This window comes from Fundulus heteroclitus, unplaced genomic scaffold, assembly GCF_011125445.2.
Source record: "Fundulus heteroclitus isolate FHET01 unplaced genomic scaffold, MU-UCD_Fhet_4.1 scaffold_122, whole genome shotgun sequence".
NCBI classification, from domain to species: domain Eukaryota; kingdom Metazoa; phylum Chordata; class Actinopteri; order Cyprinodontiformes; family Fundulidae; genus Fundulus; species Fundulus heteroclitus.
In genome coordinates this window covers 1-18,132 of record NW_023396534.1, presented here as the reverse complement: position 1 = coordinate 18,132, position 18,132 = coordinate 1, and the positions used below count along the sequence as shown (strand labels likewise).

Here is an 18,132-nt window from a genome sequence, read left to right as displayed (position 1 = left end):
TGTGAGGACAGAGAGGAGGGAGTCCCTCCCTCTAAAACCACTCTGTGTGGGGAAGCTGAGAGCCAGAGCCACGCTCAGAGGTGAGATCAGCATCTCTAAGTGTCCAGAGCCCTTTTCACACAGCGTTCTCAACCAGGGTCCGAAATTAACACTCGCCAGTCGCCAAATGCGAGTAAATTTCCCGTTTGGCGAGTGAATTTCAGAGGGCTAGCTGCCACATGGCGAGTAAATGTTTGTACCAAATAAAATAAAAATAACATAAAAATAACGAAACCCATATGATCCGTTCACAGCTCTGTCCATCCAGAGCTCAGTCTAGACCCGCCTTCTGCGGTGCTGGTTCAGCTTCTTTCACATTCAGAACCAGTCATGGCTGAACGCTGGATCAGAAAACAGATCTGCTAACCAGATACAGTCTAAAACGTCAATTAGTCTGTTTATAAATTTCGTTCTTATTTATTCTGTTTTTTTTTTAACTACCTGCGCTGCGGCTCTTCACCGCTCTTACTGCGCCTCCCCCGCCCCCTCTCGGAGCAAGGTGCTTTTATCAGCAGCCAGCCTTCAAAACGTGAATCGCTACGTTTAATGTCCTTCCACTCGTACCAAAATGTCCCAATTAAAGTCAGAGTCGATAACTGTTTTTCATGCTCTTTTGTTTTTAACGACACAGAACCAGCGGTGCTTCAGTGGGCGTGGTGCGTTGCGCTTGAATTCAGGTGCGCAAAATTACGTTACATGTAACCTGTAACATCGGGGGCGCAGCGCACGAGGGTAAAATCCATAGACATAATATAAGAGTAGACGCGTCATTGGGCGGGTTCTGCCTGTGCTGCGATGCGTCAGAGCGTCCGCCATCTTAAATGTGGCAAATCTGCAGTTACTCAGTCACTTAAACAGTATCAGAGGGACTTTAATCTCTGAATATACTTTGTATTCGTAGTATTTTTTTTGTAATATTACAAGTTTATTTTCGTATCCCTTTAGCTTCATTCTCCTGAATTTATTCTCCTAAAGAATAAAAATATTTAAAATAATCTAACCTGGCCCTATTACTCCAGGAGTGAAATAATTCTGCAAACTGTGATTATTCTGGAAATGTTCCCCCTTAATTCTCACAATATGATGTTTTTATCATAACATTATCACTTTTGTGTTTGTTTGTTTATTTTTACTTTCTTGACCTAGGACTTTTTTTTCCTCATATTATTATTTTTACCTCTTTAATACCCACCCAAAAAGTCTGTTCCTAAAGGTTCACGTGTGACACGGTTTTATGAAATAATTAAGACCACAATGTTTAGATTTAACAAATTGATCATATTCATAACACATTCACACACACGCGCACACACACACACACATATATATATATATATATATATATATATATATATATATATATATATATATATATATATATATATATATATATATATATATATATATATATGTGTGTGTGTGTGTGTGTGTGTGTATATATATTTATTGCAGCACAGGAATGAGGCATCTTCTCTGATCCACGTTCACAATAACAGAACTCAACTTTTTTCTGCCACATACAATATGGCGGTGACGTTGACGTGCGAACCTGCGCCCTATGACGCGTCTACGTATATGATGTCTATGGTAAAATCCAGCAGCGAGATCAGCGTAAAGACGCAGCGTGAACCCTGAGTGCTTTAAGTGTTGCAGCTGAGGGGAAAATTTTGAACCATACACAGGGGCGGTTCTGAACAGGGGCCAACAGGGGCCTATGCCCATGTAGAACTGTTCCTGGCCCCTGTTATGGCCCCTGTACTAAAAACATGATGTTAAATTTCTTAGGATGATAAAATGCTGACAAAGATAACGTGACTGACTGGTCATTTGGATCAGTTGTATTTTTTTTTTTTTGTTTATGTTTTTACCCAATAATAAAATAACAAAATAATTAAAAAAATATAAAAAAAATAACAATTAAAATTAAGCTGTTTCACGTTAAGATCCCGCTGTATTGAGAAAAGATCAGGGGTCTGCAACCTGCAGTTCCAGAGCCACAATTGGCTCTTTGGCTTACTTATTATTTTAAACAATGAAATGTTGACCTGTTAAGTTCCCCCCCCCCCCCCCCAATCTTTTGTTCTGTGCCCCTGTGAAAAATACTGGCCCCCCCCTGCCCCCCCCCCCCCCCCCCCCCCCTGCTAAATTTGGCCTAGAACCCCCACTGACCGTACAGGCTTGATGAAACTCTGCCTCATTCACTAATAAGACCAACATGGATAGAATAATGATAATCTGTAGTGTTTTTTAATCGCCTGGATGTGAATCTGATAATTCATATTGTGTCTTTTATAATCAACTACAATATTTTCTTTTTTTTAAGTCAGGAAACAAAGGTTTCTCTTCCAGGGTCCAGTCAGCCACGACCCCAACCACACCCCCCATAATTAACATAATCTCACTCTTAATTTTTATAAAAGTTGAGGTCTGGTCAGGATTAATATTTTGGCCGGTAAAAAATATGCCTGGCCGGTTGATTTTTACATCTACCGGCCAACTTGGCCGGTGAATAACAAAGTTAATTTCGGACACTGTTCTCACTATATCAGGCCAGAAGAGACCAAGTGGTCCTGAAGCTGCTGCTGTTCCTCTTTGCTGCTTCATCCAGACTGAACAGAGCAGCTCAGCATGGTACCAGTGGGTTCTGACAAACAGCAAGTCAGTGTTGCACAACCAGCTGAGTGACACCAGCCTGTTGCTTAGAGCTCTGGGTTCCAGCAGGACACATCTGGAAAAACTCACCAACTTCCAGAACATTTCCTGGATCTTGATGACCAACATGTGTTCAACATTATTTATCCTAGAAAGAAGGACGGCTGATCAGACATTTATGGAAGAATCTTTACATTTATTTTCTAAACACGACCCAGATCAACAGAACCTGATGGTCCATCTACTGATTGACTCTCTTTCAACAGTCCAGTTTTTCACTCAAATCAGGATGAATTTCTATTATATGAATATATGAAGCTGACAACTCATCACATCATGATTTTAATCAGTGATTCTGGTTAAAATGGAGAAAACTGTCAGTTCTGACTAGTGGGCATCAGCTGCTTCACTTCATTATTGATCAGGCGTCTAGAACAACCTCTATTCTGGACTCAGCAGTGGATCAGCTTTGGTTCCACCTCAGTACGTTACAAACACAACACCAAGACTTAATGAAGCTCCATCAGAACCTCCTTGATGGTCCCAGTGAAAAGGACTCAGGATTCTTCTCCATGTCAGAGCTCAACACTAATATCACCAAACTGTCCTCTCAGTCATTTCTAACCAACATGTTTGTCTCAGAAACAGCTCTTTCTGCTCTAGAAACAAGGCTGGACTTTATTCAGGAGGATCAATGATCAGGAACATGATGGAGGATTGGATTGGTTCTGATGGGAACCATTTAGAACATCAAGTTTATGATCTGGTTCTGTTGTGTCTCACAGCTCTTTATTTAATGATCAGTCGTATTTGAAAAAAAAAAACATTTAAATCTCCAAATGTGTTAACATACTTTTTTTTCTCACTGCAGTGTTAAGACACTGATACGTAAATTTCAACAACACCCAGAACCAGAACCCAGCTGTGTGTCCTTTAAGAGCGACAGGTCAAATAATCGTTATATTGACTTCAGATCTTCTGGACCTGCGTCCTCAGAGAGGTGAGCTGTATCTAACTGCTGTAACTGCTGCTTCTTCTGAATCTGTAGATGTTCCCATCCAGGAAGCTTTAACAGTTTATTTAAACTTTATCTAAAAGTCTGGACTAGTGTTGAGTTCCATGTTTTATAGACCTGCTGGTGAGGCCTTGTTGGAGCTCAGATTCACATGAGATCCTTCCTGCATGCAGCCAATCACCTCATGGAAGAAGCTCCAGTTATACCAGCATTTATATTTCCTTTGGAATTAAGAATGTATTTTCATTAAAAGTTATAAATAAATGTAAGCAGTAAACATACATTACAGTGATTGTTATTTTCACACAATAAGTGATTAAAAATTAATCCTTAATCTGAAATGTCCCATTAAACGTGTCAAGCACAGATTTATTTGTAGAAGCTGTGAAGCTGACAGTAATTCTACATGTTACAGTTTCTGCTGTTTGCTGGTTTGAAGTTAACATTAAAGCATAATCCTGATAATAAAGTTATACCTCCAGCTATTTTACACATTAGAATCTAACTTTACACATTTAGCATGTAAAGCTGGTTATTATTCTCAGACATTCATCAGCCTAAGACAAAAGCACAGATTCTCCTCCAGACTCCCAGTGGTAGCTGGGAAGCCTTCACACAAACACCAATGAGAGCCACTACCACTATATTTATAAATGAATGTTAAATTAGACGTAACTAAATAGATCCAGACCTAGTATGGATAAAGGATGATTTTAGGATATATCTGCCTGCACATTACTAAAAACTGTTTAAAACCACATTAGAAGTCAAAGGGGCAAAGTCTAGGTGTCTCTCATGTAATTTGGCCAGATTGAAAAACTAGACACACTCTCCACTAGACAAAGGCTTCTCCACCCATCTAAATAGAAATCAGATGTTCTAACCATATTCATGACCACAGGTGTATAAATTCAAACATCAGGTATGCAGACTGTTTCTACAAGCTTCTTCTTATGATTTTCAGTAAAAGTTTTAAAGACAAAAAATATGGCAGCCTCCATTGAAGCAGTAAATGGGTTAGGAAAACCAGTAAAGAAATATTATATACACTTTCTGAAAGGATAATATGAAAATATGAAGTATTGTTCTGCTACAAATGTCATCAAAGTGTAATGAAGTGTCTTTAAATGTTGCATTTCCCTTTATAAGTACGGAGGATGGGTTGATGGGGCATTCCTCAAATGACGTCAACTTACTAAATGTAGAACAGGCAGTGTGTCTGATTCACGGCCATGTTGTGGTCAGACAAGCTGTGTAGAGGTGAAGCAGACAGCTCTGTCCTGAATATTGCATCAGCAAATATAAATGTAACAATGAAACTCTGCTGCTTTGCTGTCTGCTGGAGTGACTCTCCATGTTACCATGGTGACCATATGACAGGAGTTTGTTTCATTCCCTTTACTAAACCCTGAAAGAACGCAGAGAAATGGTATTGTTGGATAATAATATGTAAACTGGGGGGGCTTTACAGTTCAGCTGTAACTTTGTTCAGTGTTTATTTGATCACAAAGGATGTTTTATATGCGGTGATGTGCAGTCAGGGGAGGCAAGTGAGGCCAGGCCTCACCTGTCATCATGGAAAGAAAAAAAATATATAATAATGATAACATAATATATATTGTGATTCACTCAGTCATTTGTAATAAAAGTTCTTTTTTTATCTAATTTCCTTATTTTTTATCATATTCTCTTTAAAATCGCAGACTTTTCGCTATTTTCATGTAAATCCTTGGTGGCGCTTGATAGTGAAGCCGGTAATCCCTCCATCCCATGTTATCTGCGCTGGCTTCCATTCTGTGAATGCATCTTCCTGTCTCTAGATCATAAATTTAATTGTTCAAACAGTTATGAACTGATTTTCCACAATTTAATGTATGCGGATTACGAATTTTGTTTTGGTCATCAAACTGTGTGCAGATAACATGTTTTCGTGCTGCTGGGCGATCATAAACAGCAAATAGCTGGTTGTAGGTGAGGCCGGCAGTTCCTTGGCCACTAGGCAGGGGGCGCTCAAGGAGCACCGCTCCTGATCCCAAAACTGTAGAGTGACAGCAAGTTATGGATGTATTATTAGCGAGTTTTGTTAAACAAGTAAAGCACTAAAAAGACTCCAAACATACAGCTGGAACAGGACTGATGAAGGAAGGCTTTCCTCCCTGGCAGTGAGCTCCACTGAGACTGAGAGACTTTTAAAACTGAAGAAGATAAAGAGAACTTTTACCGGAAAATGAAGATATTTTTGTTCAGAAAGAGCGGCGCATGGACTTAATTTATAAGTAGAAGTAAGGCAGCGATAATTATTCATGTTTTGTCTTTGTAATGAAATGTGCGTAATGTGTGTTATAGTTTTTAAATGTGTTACAAATGCAGAAATCCATCATAACTCATAAACTGTTTTCAATCAAAAGACAAATATCCATCCATCCATCCATTTTCCGAACCGCTTTATCCCTCATGGGGTCGCGGGGGGTGCTGGTGCCTATCTCCAGCGTTCACTGGGCGAGAGGCAGGGTACACCCTTGACAGGTCGCCAGTCTGTCGCAAATAATTTAGTTTTATTTATTTTTTCATCAAAGAATCAATATTTTTCCATGTTTCTTGGTGAATTGATTTGGCTCAATTAGTCTCCTTCAGCACTTTGCAACGAGTCTACTCTGTAGAGTTTATATATTAGTAAATCTGACTGATGACGTCAGTGCTTCACCAGCTATAAACCCTACCGCACGTCACTGTTTATATGATCCATTCATGTTGGTTTATCTAGCAATAAAAATACAGGAACAACCAGAAAGCTGTGATGGACACAGGAAGGAGGATTCATGGTTTCAGCAGAGAGACACGCAACAATCTAATAACACAAAGCAAATATTGTTTTTGTGAAACATCTGCAAATGACCACAGAGCCGTTTACTTTCTGAGAAGAGGTTATTGTGAGATCATCAAGTTTAAAAAGAGGAGATTATCCATTAGCCAAACATCCTCGGTCTGTTCAAACAACCCTGTACTGATGTGTTAAATCTTCAGTTTTAACCACTAACTTAATGATAATGTAACGACCCTCTTCTTTTCTCAGCTAACAAAAATAAAACATCTCTATTTTCACGTGTAAATATTTGGAAATGAGACGGAGTGGACTGGGTTGGCTCTCCCTGCTGCATGCTCCCGACACGGGGGACAGAGATTCTGTTGGGGATAAAGGCCGGTTCACACTGCAGGAATTTTAGCCTGATTTATGACCTGCTAGTCCCTTCAGAGAGACGCTGATTATCAACGTGTCTCTTAAAATAATCTTAAGAGAATATCCTGCCATGTGTGGTGTGTTCAGAGCGATCAGTCCGCTCAGCAGGACATCAGGACCGCTCAGACCTCAAGATTTCCCGTCTGACATCTGAATGATCTTCAGCTAAACCTTTAAAACATTCATTAAATAATACATAGAAGAGAGAAAACAGGGTTAAATCTTGGAAGGAGACCAGCAGAGAGATGAATTCCTTTACATCTCTTTCCTGTTCTGAGATCCACTCTGCTGCTGCTGCTGCTGTACTTTTTATCATCTCAAAAAGCGAGGGGCCCTAGTTTCATTGCAGAACTTAAGGAAGGGGGAAACATACTTTAGTGTGACCTTTGACATTGTAAACTAGCAGTTTCAGGTATGCAGAACCACCTTAACAGTTAATCATTCAGTCCTCAGGAAAAGGAGTAACCACAGATGGCTGGGTGTAAGCCACAGGTAAGACGGTGCTCACAAATTTATGGTGAGGCTGTTTCTTGCCCCAGACCTCCCTCTGTAACATAGGAGAGATATCAGTCCTCTGAAAAACACTCTGATGTCTGAATAAACCCAGACCTTAAAACCTCAGTAGTAATGAGTAAATACATGATAAATGCAATAAACGTAAAACATGTAGCGAATAATAAAAATAACTATAACAGCTTGTCGTCTGACCGGACACCTCACACTGTGTGACCAAACATGTTTTATGTAGGATTTTTATCGTTACGTGTGGTTTCTAATCAGCAGACTATTTTAAAATCCTGCTGTGTGAGACCCAGGACACGCTGGAGGGACTATGTCTCTCTGCTGGGCCTCCCTACTGAAGCTGCTACCCCGCGACCCGACCCCGGATAAGAGGATGGATGGATGGATGGATGGATGGATGGATGGATGGATGGACGGACGGACGGATGGATGGGAAACTGGAGTTGATTTCTGGGGTGGAGCTAATCAGACTTATTTGACTGCTTTGAGCAGCCGACACACAGTAGAACATGTGACACTGAAACCTTCGACAGAATAAAGATTGTGTACCTTCGCTGAATGAAGATTATAATTATCATGCATACTTTTCCCTAGAGGTGTCATCAAAATGGAGGATCAATGATCAGGAACATGATGGGGGATTGGATCGGTTCTGATGGGAACCATTTAGAATATCAAGTTAGGATCTGGTTCTATTGTTTCTCACAGCTCGTTGTTTAATAATCAGTCATATTTAAAATGTATTTAAGTAAAATTCTACTAAATGTGTTGTAATAAGTTTTTTCTGACAGGATTCCTAAGAGATGGCCACGTAAACATCCACCAGAACCAGAACCCAGCTGTGTGTCCTTTAAGAGCGACTGGTCAATGGGTAAACCTGTTAACTTCAAATCTTCAGGACCTTCATCCTCAGAGAGGTGAGCTGTATCTAACTGCTGTAACTGTGGAAACTGAGTCAGTCTGAAATGTTTTTATTCCAACATGTGTTTAACGTGAGCTCAGCTCTTTTTCCCACATTTCTATGTTCATATGTGAAGCGGTGTGTGTTGGATGTTCTCCAGAACCACAGCAGTGAAAGTGGAAAGAATGGATGTTGTTGGAGGCGTCCTGGATGCTGCTACATCATGTTTAACAGCTCTGATCTGTTTGCTTTTGGGCCTCATTGATTAGTCGCCATCATTAAACACTTTTCTCTGCTTAAAGTCAAAGATTTAGTTTGGACTGGAGCTCACTCTGATTGGTTCTGTTCCATGTTAATGAGCTAACTGGACTCTTTAGTCCCTCTCCCATATTCATAGTGATTGAATCAAATCCAACATGGAACCAACTGGACTTTCTTTCTTTGTTCCTGAACCATTTTGTCATCGTATCTGGAAGTCTTCCTCAGTTATAGTGACTGAAGAGTTTCAGTTCTTCTCAGCTGGAGCTGGAACAATCACTGGGATCAGAACCAGAGACTTGGTGTTGTTCCCTCACAGGAGTTTAGAGCTGCAGCTGTTCTTCAGCTCTTAAATATCTCAATGGATTTATTACATTTCAGTTGAGCTTCAGACAAGTTAGCAGAACTGCAGCAACTCATTAAAATGGGTCCAGAAATGCTCTGGTCTAAATGCTTCTCTAGATTTTTCTTCAACAGCTTTATTGTTACTTTGGGAAACTAATAAAATCCATGATTTCACTGCAAGGAATCATGTTGTGATATTTTAGCCAATCACCAGCCCTAGTATGGACCGGTCTCCTCAGTCGGGGTCTGAGGTTCTGGAAATGACCCGTTACATTTCTTTAAGAGCCAAGAACAGAAACCCAGTTCCTCCCAGTGAGCTCTCAGATGTTCCAGTTCTATTTGCAGACAGAGGTTTGATCCGTTATCTCCAGAAATCAGCTGCCCTGTTCTGATGAAAACACCTTCATGTCTTCATGTGTGGAGTGTTGATGCTGATCAGGAGGTTCTGCTGCTTCCTGGCTCCATGTCAGACTAACAGTGGATCACATTTCCACGACCCGCTGGGAAATAGCTGGTAGAGCCAGTCTGACCCATCAAGACTTGGTTCCTGTGTGCGTTGTGAGAGCAGTTCAGCAGGGAAGGAAAGCTTCATCATGTGGTTGGTGGAACCAAGCTGAGCTGAAGTGGACCATCAGAGGTTCTGCTGGTTCTTAGTGGATCAGCAGGAACATTAAACATCTCCAACTACCTGGATCCTCTGGTTCTCTGCTCACATCCAGATGTCCTTCATGGACCTTTACCTTCTGATTGTCTCTGTGTGGACAGATATAATGTGAGCTCACTGGCTTCCAGGGACCTACAGGATCCATTTTAAAATACTCACCATCACATCCAGGACAGAACCTTACATGGACACACAGCCACATATCTCAGACCTCCTCCAGGTCCACACCACCTCAGATCTAGTCATCAGAACCTGCTGGATGTCCCACACACTGTCCTGAAGACCTGTGTGGACAGAACCTTCACCTCCACTGTCTCCAAGCTCTGGGTCACTGTCCCCACCAGCATCAGATCTGCTGACAGTGTGGACAGTTTGAAGTCCCAGTTCAAGGCCCACTTTTTAAAATGTCTACTGGGTGGTCCTGGTCTTCATCCTTTTAGTTCATTCAATTCAATTCAATTTTATTTATATAGCGCTAATTCATGAAACATGTCATCTTGAGGCACTTTACAAAGTCAAAATCAATCATATTATACAGATTGGTCAAAAAAAAAAATTCCTATATAAGGGAACCAGTTGATTGCTTCAATGTCCCGACAAGCAGCATTCACTCCTGGAGAAGCGTAGAGCCACAGGGAGAGTCGTCTGCATTGTCCATGGCTTTGCAGCAATCCCTCATACTGAGCAAGCATGAAGCGACAGTGGAAAGAAAAACTCCCCATTAACGGGAAGGAAAACCTTCAGCAGAACCGGGCTCAGTATAGAGATAGATTAGAGATAGACAACTTTATTTGTCATTTTGTATGCACAAAGTGCGTACAGAACGAAATTTCGTTTGCATACAGCTTGAAAAATCACAGTAAATTGCAGTAAATTTCAGGATAAGGTGCAGCAGTGATTTATGTAAACAATTGAAATGTAAAACAATGTAACAATGTAAACAATGCATGGGAAATAGACAGTGTGCTATTCACGGTATTCAGGAGAGTATTATTAGAACCGTTTAATATACGAATGTGGTACAGAGTCTATTTGTGGCTTCAGCATTTCAGAGTCCATTTTGTAGCTTCATCAGTTCAGCAGCATGAAGCATATGTGCAAATGTGTAAATGTGCAGTTATGCGAGTATGGTGCAGTGTCCATTTTGGGTTTCAGCAGTTCATAGTCCATTTAGTGGCTTCAGCAGTGAACGGTCATCTGCCTCGACCGACTGGGGGTTACAGAAGACAGAGCAGAGATGGGGTTGGAAAAGTAGCGTGGACCGGGCCAATGAACTGAACTTATTTTTTAATAGGTTTGATACTGCGGCCCACCCCCCACGTCACCCCGCTGCTGTTTTGCCTACAAGGCCAGATCCACCCCCCACTCCTCCTCCTCCTGACAGACCCCCTGTCCGCTCCTCACCACATCAATCCACATCCACCGACTCCACCCCGCCCCCCTGCTCACGTCCCCCATGATCTGAGGTCCTCACCCCTCCCCCTGCTGCTGCTACTACAATATCCTTCACACCTGACATGGTGAGAAGACAGCTTACCAGACTGCATTCCGGAAAAGCTGTCCCATGTCACGAAGACCTTTGAGAGGCTAGTCCTGGAGAAGCTAGGGCCCATGGTCAGACCCTTCACTGATCCACTACAGTTCACCTACCAGCCCCACCTAGGAGTTGAGGACAGCATCATCTTCCTGCTGAACAGAGTCTACACTCATCTGGACAAGCCGGCGAGCACTGTGAGAATCATGTTCTTTGATTTCTCCAGTGCCTTCAACACCATCCGTCCGGCTCTACTGGGTGAGAAGATGACGGCGATGCAGGTGGAGGCACCCATCGTGTCCTGGATTGTTGATTACCTGACGGGCAGACCACAGTATGTACACCTACAGAACTGTGTGGTCAGCAGGGTGGTCAGCAACACTGGGGCCCCTCAGGGGACTGTCCTCTCTCCCTTCCTCTTCACCCTCTTCACCTCAGACTTCCACTACTGCACTGAGTCCTGTCACCTTCAGAAGTTTTCTGATGACTCAGCAATAGTTGGCTGCATTGAAGGGGGTGATGAGAGTGAATATAGGTCATTGGTGGGCAACTTTGTCACTTGGAGTGAGCTGAACCATCTGCAGCTCAACGTGACAAAGACTAAGGAGCTAATAGTGGATCTGAGGAGGACAAAAACACCCGTGACCCCTGTTTCCATCCAGGGGGTCCCTGTAGACACTGTGGAGGAGTATAAGTACCTGGGAGTGTACTTTAACAATAAGCTTGACTGGCTCCCTGTATCTCAGAGAATAGACTTTAAAATACTTCTGTTAGTCTATAAATCCCTAAATAGCTTAGCACCTAAATACATCAGAGACTTGTTATCAGTGTATCAACCCTCCAGACCACTAAGGTCTTCTGGCTCCAGTCTACTCTGCAGAACACAAACCAAACACGGAGAAGCAGCATTTAGTTCCTATGCTCCACTGATCTGGAACAAACTTCCAGAAAACTGTAAAAGTGCTGAAAGCCTGAGTTCTTTTAAATCAAGATTAAAAACACATTTGTTTAAATTTGCCTTTGGATGTTCTAGTTAAACTGTTTTACTGTTTTTAATGTTCTTTTTTGCTTCTACATTCTATCCCTACTTCCTTTATTCCTATATTTTAATCATGTAAAGCACTTTGCATTGTCTCTGTACTGAATTGTGCTATATAAATAAATTTGCCTTGCCTTGCCTTGCCTTGCCTTGCCTTACCAGGAACACCGAGGTGGTCTACAAAAAGGGTCAAAGCCGACTCTTCTTCCTGAGGAGGCTGAGGTCCTTTAACATCTGTGGGGCTCTGTTGAGGATGTTTTATGAGTCTGTTGTTGCTGGCACGCTCTTCTTCGCTGTCACATGCTGGGGCAGTGGGCTGTGGGCTGCCGACAACAACAGACTGAACAAACTGATCAGGAGGCCGGGGGATGTTGTGGGGGAGGAGCTGGACAATCTGACGGCAGTGGCAGAGAGGAGGATGCTGTCCAGGCTTCAGTCCATCTTAGACAATGTCTCACACCCTCTCCATGACACACTGACCCAGCAGATGAGCTCTTTTAGCAGAAGGCTCCTCTTACCCAGATGCACCACAGAGCGCCACAGGAAATCATTCCTGCCTGTGGCTATCAATCTCTATAACGCCTCCCTCAGCTATCCTAACCCCCCCCCCCCCTCTGTAACTGTCATTTATGCATTCTCTAAACTGTTCTTGCACAAGTCACCATCACTTCACTGGGATTCCCAAGGGAAGTGATACAAGTATTGTGATATGGTATTACCTTGTATGGAATGTTGTAAATATATATATAACAATGTGTGTATTCTGGAGCATGTAACAAAAGTAATTTCCCCCTGGGATCATTAAAGTATGACTGAGTCTGAGTTTCCAGAGTTTCATTTTTTCATCTCAGGAATATCGGCAAAATTAGAAACATTCTGTGCAATTTTAGCTTCCCTTCATTGGCTTCCTGTTAAATCAAGAATAGAATTTAAAATTCTTCTTCTAACGTATAAAGCCCTTAATAATCAAGCTCCATCATATATCACAGCTCTGATTACCCCGTATGTTCCTAACAGAGCACTTCGCTCTCAGACTGCAGGTCTGCTGGTGGTTCCTAGAGTCTCTAAAAGTAGAATGGGAGGCAGATCCTTTAGCTATCAGGCTCCTCACCAACTCCCAGTTTTGGTCCGTGAGGCAGACACCCCGTCTACTTTTAAGACTAATCTTAAAACTTTCCTTTTTGACAAAGCTTATAGTTAGAGTGGCTCATGTTACCCTGAGCTACCTTTATAGTTATGTTGCTATAGGCTTAGGCTACTGGAGGACATCAGGGCCTATTTTTCTCGCTCTACTGAGTTCTACTGTTCTCCAGTCTACTGTTCTCCAGTTTTGCATTGCATTACATTGAAATGACTGTTGTCATTTCAGCTTTTAACTTTTTGCTCTCTCTCTTTTTTCTTCATAGTAGGTACACCTGGTCTGACGTTTTCTTAACTGTGACATCATCCAGGGAAGACAGATCACCCGCTATTACCATCTAATGTAGAACAGATTACTGGATCAATGTGAGCTTCTGTGCTTTTTTGTCTCTCTTGTTGTGTCTCTGCTCTGTCTTCTGTAACCCCCAGTCGGTCGAGGCAGATGACCGTTCATACTGAGCCCGGTTCTGCTGGAGGTTTTTCCTTCCCGTTAATGGGGAGTTTTTCTTTCCACTGAGGCTTCATGCTTGCTCAGTATGAGGGATTGCTGCAAAGCCATGGACAACGCAGACGACTCTCCCTGTAGCTCTATGCTTCTCCAGGAGTGAATGCTGCGTGTCAGGACTTTGAAGCAATCAACTGGTTCCCTTATATAGGACATTTTTGACCAATCTGTATAATACGATTGATTTTGACTTTGTAAAGTGCCTCGATATAACATGTTTCATGAATTAGCGCTATATAAATAAAATTGAATTGAATTAACATGAACAAACTGGAATCTGTCCGACAGATAAGATTTAAACCAGCCTAATGCTTTCCCCTTAATCCCTACAGTATGCTCAAGTCTTTGTAGGAGAATATTGTGATCAACTGTATCAAATGCAGCACTGAGATCTAACAGGACATGTACAGACACAAGTCCATTATCTGAGGCCATGAGAATATCATTAGTGACCTTCACCAGAGCTGTTTCAGTGCTATGATGAGCTCTGAAGCCTGACTGAAACTCCTCAAGTAGGTCATTACTTTGTAAATGTTCACATAGTTGATTAGCAACTACTTTCTCAAGAATTTTAGATAAGAAAAGAAGATTAGATATAGGTCTGTAATTTATTAACTCATCTTGATCAAGAGATGGTTTCTTAAGTAAAGGTTTAATAACAGCTACTTTAAAAACCTGTGGTACATATCCATTTACTAAGGATAGATTAATCATGTCTAAAATAGCGCCACTGATCAAAGGGAATATCTCTTTAAACAACTTGGTTGGGATTGGGTCTAACATACAGGTAGAAGGTTTAGATAAAGCTAAAATTTTAGATAGCTCAGAAAGCTCTACTGCTTTTAAACAGTTCAGACACTGTGCAGGTTCTAAAGATTTCTCCAACACTGCCTCACTTACTGAGGACAAGGCAATCATGTTTGGGAGGATGCCAATTAATTTAGTTTTTATGGAATCAGTTTTATTTATGAAGAATCCCATAAAGTCAGTACTGCTAAGAGCTAAGGGAATGGATGGATCAACAGAGCTATGACTCTGTGTAAGTTTGGCAACTGTACTGAAGAGAAATCTAGGATTATTTTTATTCTCCTCAATTAATGATGAAAGATATGCTGCTCTAACTCTGCGAAGGGTCTTTCTATACAACATTAGACTGTCCCTCCAGATTAAGTAGGATTCATCTTGGTGTGTAGAGCGCCATTTTCTTGGTGTGTAGAGCGCCATTTTCTCTCCAATTTCCTAACATTGTGCTTCAAGGAACGCAGCTCTGAATTAAACCAGGGAGCCAGCTTCCTGTGAATAATCACCTTCTTTTTCAAGGGAACTATATCGTCTAATGCAGAACGCAATGAGGAAGTCACACCATTAACAAAGACATCTATTTGTGAATGGGAAGAAAACTATTACTGCCATCTGCAGGGCATTTCTGTGATACTGAGGATATTAAAAGGGGGACAGACTCTTTAAAGTTTGATGCAGCATTGTCCGATAAAGATCTACTATAATGGAACCCTCTTTTGGGGGTGGAGAACTCAGTTAGATTAAACTCAAATGTTAATAAAAAATTATCAGATAGGACAGGGTTGTGAGGAAATACTGTTACTTCTTCACAATTAATGCCATATGTCAGCACAAGGTCTAAAGTATGGAGCCAAGAGTGTGTCGGTTTATGCACATTTTGAGCAAAACCAATTGAATCTAGGATAGTTTTAAAGGCTACGCTAAGGTTATCATGTTCTGTGTCAACATGAATGTTAAAATCACCCACTATAATAACCATGTCAGTGTTTAACACCAAATCAGATAAGAAGTCTGACAACTGATCTAAGAAACTGAGTGTAAGGACCTGGTGGACGATACATAACAACAAACAGAAGAGGTTTTATTGCATTGCAATTTGGATGAGGGAAACTGAGGGTTAAATGTTCAAAAGAACTGTAGTTATTTATTGGCCTGGGACTAATTAATAAATCAGACTGAAACATGCGGCTAAACATGTCATCACTGGTCAGATCAGGCAGGGGACCAGAGAAAATTACAGAGTCCGACATTGTTTTAGCAAACTTACACACCGAAGCAACACCAACTTTAGTGACCTCCGATCGGCGTGACCATCATCACCGCCAGCGTGTATTTACGCTTATCCTTAGCCAGCAGTTTCAGGTAAGATTCTATGTCGCCCGTTCTGGCCCCTGGCAGGCATTTGACTATGGTCCCTGGTGTCTCTAGTGCCACGTTTCTGACTATTGAGCTGCCAATAACCAGGGTCGGCTTCTCAGCGAGTGTGTCGCTGGGTGGGGAAAATTTGTTAGAAACGCAGACGGGTTGGTGGTGACCTTGGGGCTGAAATCTAGAGCTATGCTTCCTACGAATCGTCACTGGAGGACCGCTACGTGAAGTTACTCTATGTGGCTCCGCACTAGCAAAGGGGCGGCTATCAGCTGGTTTTTCAACAGCACAAAGCCGGGTCTCCAATTCTGACACCCTCGCCTCCAAAGCTACAAAAACACTACATTTATTACAAGTACCATTATTACTAAAGGAGGCAGAGGAATAACTAAGCATCTGACACAGAGAGTAGGAGATAGGTGGATAGACAGAGACGGAGAAGCTGAAGTAATAGTAATATTACTTCAGCTATAATAGAGAAGGAGCCATTGTTGAGCTAAAGCTAGGCTAGGCTAAAGTTAGGCTAGTGCACTCTTAACACGCCAAAAAAGCAAACCGTGTGAAACACGAGGAGTTCCCAAGCGTGATGTGCAGCAACAGAAAATGTTTTAAAAGTGCTTATGTGTTAAAAACAGATGTTACAGCAAAGACATTAAAGATAAAAGTGAGAGAGTCTGGAGCAACAGTCCGCAATTCACACTGTGACAATAGGAAGTGACACAATACGCCTTGCCACATACCGCAAACATCTTCCTCTTTTTAACTTATTTGTATCATGTTCATTTGATGCTCAGTTTTTCTGTTTTACGGACTTTTACTGTGAAGCTCTTGGTGATTTCATCTTTGAAAACTGCTGGATGAATATTTCCTTCCTTCCTAATTGTTCTGGTTCCTCCACAGAGTGGACCAGCAGAACTCAGAGGTTCCCAGAGGTCCGTCTGCCCGGCAGCATCAAATCCACCTGGACTCCATATTTATGGTCTGTACATGTACAACAACTACTTTTCCATCGGTTCTGTTCAGTCGTCTCCATGCTGGACTTAGTGGACCAGTGGACCGTCAGTCTGTCCAACATGGTTCTGATGTTTGGATCCATGATCTCAGTCTGATTTGTCCTTCATTTATTATTCTGTTCCAGCTGCTGGAGGACAACATTGTCACTTTTGTGAAGAAGGAGCTGAAGAAGATCCAGAAGGTTCTGAATCCAGATGACCCAGACTGCTCAGAGAGTCAGAGAGATGATGAGGAGGTGTTGGAAGGTGAGGATGAAGAGCAGAGGAGGAGCAGCAGAGAGGCACTGATGAAGATTACCCTAATCTTCCTGAGGAGAATGAAGCAGAAGGAGCTGGCTGACTGTCTGCAGAGCAGTAAGAGGATTTCTACAAAGATTTAACCTGATGGATAAATCACACATTTACTGATGTCTGAAGAGATGGAATCACATTTATTCACATCATCTTCAGAAGATCATTTGGTTTCCTTCCTAAATTACCTTTTTGTGTTAATTTAGAACATCTTGCTGCAGTTTGTCAACATCAACTTAAATCTGGTCTGAAGGAGAAGTTCCAGTGTGTGTTTGAGGGGATCGCTAAAGCAGGAAGTCCAACCCTTCTGAACCAGATCTACACAGAGCTCTACATCACAGAGGGAGGGACTGGAGAGGTCAATGATGAACATGAGGTCAGACAGATTGAAACAGCATCCAGGAAACCACACAGACCAGAAACAACCATCAGACAAGAAGACATCTTTAAAGTCCCACCTGGAAGAGATCAACCAATCAGAACAGTGATGACAAAGGGAGTGGCTGGCATTGGGAAAACAGTCTTTACCCAGAAGTTCACTCTGGACTGGGCTGAAGACAATGCCCACCAGAACATCCACTTCATATTTCCATTCACCTTCAGAGAGCTGAATGTGATGAAAGAGAAAAAGTTCAGCTTGGTGGACCTAGTTCATCACTTCTTTACTGAAACCAAAGGAATCTGCAGCTTTGAACACTTTCAGGTTCTGTTCATCTTTGATGGTCTGGATGAGAGTCGACTTCCTCTGGACTTCCAGAACCAGGAGATCCTGACTATTGCTACAAGTCCACCTCAGTGGATGTTTCT

General features: G+C 41.9%; 1 long non-coding RNA gene across 2 annotated transcripts; it reads left to right on the top strand.

Annotated features, from left to right (window-relative positions):
- Nucleotides 1-39: 39 nt before the first annotated feature.
- Nucleotides 40-17,199, top strand: LOC118558312. Of its 2 annotated transcripts, XR_004928290.1 has the most exons (4): nt 41-80; nt 3,563-3,691; nt 16,922-17,000; nt 17,160-17,199. It is a non-coding gene; the product is annotated as an uncharacterized LOC118558312 (long non-coding RNA). The 2 variants fall into 2 exon arrangements; XR_004928291.1 differs by lacking the exon at nt 3,563-3,691 and having other exon boundaries at nt 40-80.
- Nucleotides 17,200-18,132: the final 933 nt, after the last annotated feature.